Source organism: Diorhabda sublineata, chromosome 7 (assembly GCF_026230105.1).
Source record: "Diorhabda sublineata isolate icDioSubl1.1 chromosome 7, icDioSubl1.1, whole genome shotgun sequence".
In the NCBI taxonomy this organism is placed as follows: Eukaryota; Metazoa; Arthropoda; class Insecta; order Coleoptera; family Chrysomelidae; genus Diorhabda; species Diorhabda sublineata.
In genome coordinates this window covers 23380949-23385979 of record NC_079480.1, presented here as the reverse complement: position 1 = coordinate 23385979, position 5031 = coordinate 23380949, and positions in this window count along the sequence as shown.

Below are 5031 nucleotides of genomic sequence, written 5' to 3'. Positions count from 1 at the left end.
ATGAAACTCCACTGCTCAATACCTAAACTGATAACTCAAGTTACTTATCCCAGTAGGTTGAGTCGGTTATGCCCCTTCCTATAAAGGAACCGCCTTAAAATTCCCGATTTGAGGCGGTGCTTTTCTATATGTAATCGGTCCGCAAAAGATGTAATAACAGTGACAATCTGTAAACATTTCTGGCAATAAATACGGCAAGTTTGTCATTAAATGCTGGGTAAATAGGTAATGTGTCATCATTAGAGGCTTATAGACACAGCCAGTGGCGGAGATTATAAAAAAATGATACTTCCTGTTGGATTTTAAAGAATTTGCGATGGAATGTTGAAATGCTTTTCGAACTATACAAATGCGATTAAAAGTGCTGAAGTTTACATTATAATTCAGCCTCATTTTCTGAATAAATTACCTCAAATGACATTCTCCAATCAACAATTACAATATCTTCAGCAACTTCCCTATTCTCTTCATTTCCTATTGTCTTTTTCTACTTTCCTCTAACAATTATTCCTCATCTATTTTCCGCTAGATTTCTTGTAACCATTTTTTCTTTAGGCGTCCTCTTCTTCTTTTACCACTTTCTGGTATCATTCTCTCAATTTCTCGCTGCGGAATTTTACTAATATGAGTCCTAGACTTTCGAGTATAGTAATAAAACACCAAAATAAATAAAAAACGATAAATACATCAAATAACCAATATACTCAAAAATAAATACAACAAAAGATTAAATTACGTCGCGCGGGCGCGATCTCTGGAAACGGCGTAGCTCCGTTGAGATCTCGGCGTTCGAGATCTGATCGCTTTCGAAACAGAAATCGATTCATCGGATCAGATAAATCGATTTCTTAACGATATGTTCAATTTCAACGTTATTTATCGCAGGCATATGTACATCTGAATTTTGATCCTATACTTTATAGTCAAGAACAAAAAAATCTCGCGGTATCATCTATTCCTTGTGAGCAGAACCACTCAGATCCCGGTAGACTCGAATTTCCCAGATTTAACAAATAGAAACTTGGGGAAAAATCGATTTTTTGGAAAACGATATTTTAGACCTCGATTTTTTATATAACGATTTTTGTATTGAACAATGAGAAGGTTAGGGGTAGGTATATTGGTTTTCCCCAAAAAGGGTATCAAGTATAACGAGGAATTTAGTTATATGCTATTAGAATATTACTCAGGTTTTATTGAGAAATTTCAAATATTTTTGAATGCAAAGTCACATGGCGTGGTCACCACATTAATAATCTTGCTCTTTGTGCTTTAACTATTTGTATTAATGTCAACTTCTAGTATATTATCCAGACGAAGAAATCAAGATCATAATTGATATGACTCGTAAGGCATTTGTCAAGTATTTCCCAAAATAGGATTCGTGGAATGTTATGTGTGGTCATTACTGCTGTAAAGAGTGGAAAGTTGGAGCTTGAAAGCTCAAATTATCAAAAAACTTGAGATGTTGCTCTATAGAAGCATTCTGAAGATACCTTAGACTGATAGAATCACCAATGACGAAGTACTAAGACTTCCACTTCTTTAAATGCCTAGTATAGTTTATTTTTTGTGTATTGAGTCGTAAGCCTGTTTAAAATCAATAAAAAGATGTGATCCTACATAGCTATTGTTCTATATCAGTTTAAGAGTGAAGTTTTGGTCTGCTGCTGCTTTAAAACCTCCTTGGTACTTTCCAGCTACATTTTCTTCTTATTTACAATGTGAGGGATTGTACATTTCCTTTTCTAACTTCTCTCCGCCATATTCTACAGACATTCCATTTCCTTCAGTAGTTCTATCATCCTCCAGGTCATTCATAATTGTGTTTACTTTCTGTTCAAGTTTCTTCTCCATTATTTTGGTTACTATTACCTCTTCGCTCTTAGTATTTATCGCGTGAGGACAAATCGGAACTATAAGGAGGGTGTTTCAGTGATTCTCAACACGATTTGGTCACTACGGTTTGGAATAAGGCGTCGTTTTGATTTGTACCTGGTCCTGGCTTCGAAATAGACCAGCAGCTTCTACGACACGAATTTTCGCGCGTTTATTCAAAAATTGCCGCTTATATTTGAACCAACCTCGAAGTATAATAAGTTAATAATAGCTCTGAACTAATTGATTATTATAAATCAAGTTTTAGTTTATTCAGAACTTTTTAAAAAGAATAAAACTAAAAGATTTGAATATATTAACGCAATAATCACGAAACGGAAACGGAGTGTCGAAAAAAATCCGAATTTCGTCGTTTTCACACATCGATAGACCGTAGAAATTTCGAAATATATTATGCAGTATGCTTGTCTGCACATAATATGCGCGTGTGGTCCGCATAAAATAAAAATAATGTTGAAATAAATTATTTGTACTTACCAAGTTTTTTAGTCTCAAAGAGACCAACATAAATATGTCATTTGGTATGTGTGAATTTATTTTATACGGTTGTTAGCACCATGTGCTTCGGGAATATATATATTCCTTGGGAGGTAGGTACGCGCTTCGTTGATTTCAAACAAACGAAGCGGTTTGTTGGCAAAATTATCTTCACGTTCGATAACTACAATTGATTGAACGTGTTAACCCTTAAGGACTCGAAGAATTCATTTGTCTTTTCTTTTTTAACAATAATTTCATACTGAAATTGACTTGCTCTGCATTTTGAAACTTTATCATTTGATCTGACCAAATCTTGATTCATAAGATCATGGTTGATAAGTCAGCAGACTAAACCATGTCTCTTAATTCCGATTCACTTGAGTTACACCTAAGGTGAAGAACGTATTTTTGGGGGTTGGTTTGGGTTGATTCAACATATATTTAAATGTGAAGATAAAGCATCTCATAATTATAAGTGAAGAACGCTAATACATTGTGTTGAAATTGATTTGGTCTACATTCAAAGTTGTAGTCACGAACTTTATCATTTGTTCTGACAAAATCTTGATTTATAAGATCATGGTTGATGTCTCTTGATCCGGATTCATTGACTTTCACCTAAGGTTTCATTAAGATGTTGAATAAATGCAAAAATGATATCAATATAGATGAAAAACGTATTTTTGGGGGTTGGTTTCGATTGATTTAACATATATTTAAATGTGAAGATAAAGGATCTCATAATTATAAGTGAAGAACGCTAATACATTGTGTTGAAATTGATTTGGTCTACATTCAAAGTTGTAGTCACGAACTTTATCATTTGGTGTGACAAAATCTTGATTTATAAGATCATGGTTGATGTCTCTTGATCCGGATTCATTGACTCTCACCTAAGGTTTCATTAAGATGTTGAATAAATGCAAAATGATATCAATATAGATGAAAAACGTATTTTTGGGGGTTGATTTGGGTTGATTCAACATATATTTAAATATGAAGATAAAGCATCTCATAATTATAAGTGAAGAACGCTAATACATTGTGTTGAAATTGATTTGGTCTACATTCAAAGTTATAGTCACGAACTTTATCATTTGGTCTGACAAAATCTTGATTTATAAGATCATGGTTGATGTCTCTTGATCCGGATTCATTGACTTTCACCTAAGGTTTCATTAAAATGTTGAATAAATGAAAAAATGATATCAATATAGATGAAAAACGTATTTTTGGGGGTTGATTTGGGTTGATTCAACATATATTTAAATATGAAGATAAAGCATCTCATAATTATAAGTGAAGAACGCTAATACATTGTGTTGAAATTGATTTGGTCTACATTCAAAGTTATAGTCACGAACTTTATCATTTGGTCTGACAAAATCTTGATTTATAAGATCATGGTTGATGTCTCTTGATCCGGATTCATTGACTCTCACCTAAGGTTTCATTAAGATGTTGAATAAATGCAAAATGATATCAATATAGATGAAAAACGTATTTTTGGGGGTTGGTTTGGGTTGATTCAACATATATTTAAATGTGAAGATAAAGCATCTCATAATTATAAGTGAAGAACGCTAATACATTGTGTTGAAATTGATTTGGTCTACATTCAAAGTTGTAGTCACGAACTTTATCATTTGGTGTGACAAAATCTTGATTTATAAGATCATGGTTGATGTCTCTTGATCCGGATTCATTGACTTTCACCTAAGGTTTCATTAAAATGTTGAATAAATGAAAAAATGATATCAATATAGATGAAAAACGTATTTTTGGGGGTTGATTTGGGTTGATTCAACATATATTTAAATATGAAGATAAAGCATCTCATAATTATAAGTGAAGAACGCTAATACATTGTGTTGAAATTGATTTGGTCTACATTCAAAGTTGTAGTCACGAACTTTATCATTTGGTGTGACAAAATCTTGATTTATAAGATCATGGTTGATGTCTCTTGATCCGGATTCATTGACTCTCACCTAAGGTTTCATTAAGATGTTGAATAAATGCAAAATGATATCAATATAGATGAAAAACGTATTTTTGGGGGTTGATTTGGGTTGATTCAACATATATTTAAATATGAAGATAAAGCATCTCATAATTATAAGTGAAGAACGCTAATACATTGTGTTGAAATTGATTTGGTCTACATTCAAAGTTGTAGTCACGAACTTTATCATTTGGTCTGACAAAATCTTGATTTATAAGATCATGGTTGATGTCTCTTGATCCGGATTCATTGACTTTCACCTAAGGTTTCATTAAAATGTTGAATAAATGAAAAAATGATATCAATATAGATGAAAAACGTATTTTTGGGGGTTGATTTGGGTTGATTCAACATATATTTAAATATGAAGATAAAGCATCTCATAATTATAAGTGAAGAACGCTAATACATTGTGTTGAAATTGATTTGGTCTACATTCAAAGTTATAGTCACGAACTTTATCATTTGGTCTGACAAAATCTTGATTTATAAGATCATGGTTGATGTCTCTTGATCCGGATTCATTGACTCTCACCTAAGGTTTCATTAAGATGTTGAATAAATGCAAAATGATATCAATATAGATGAAAAACGTATTTTTGGGGGTTGGTTTGGGTTGATTCAACATATATTTAAATGTGAAGATA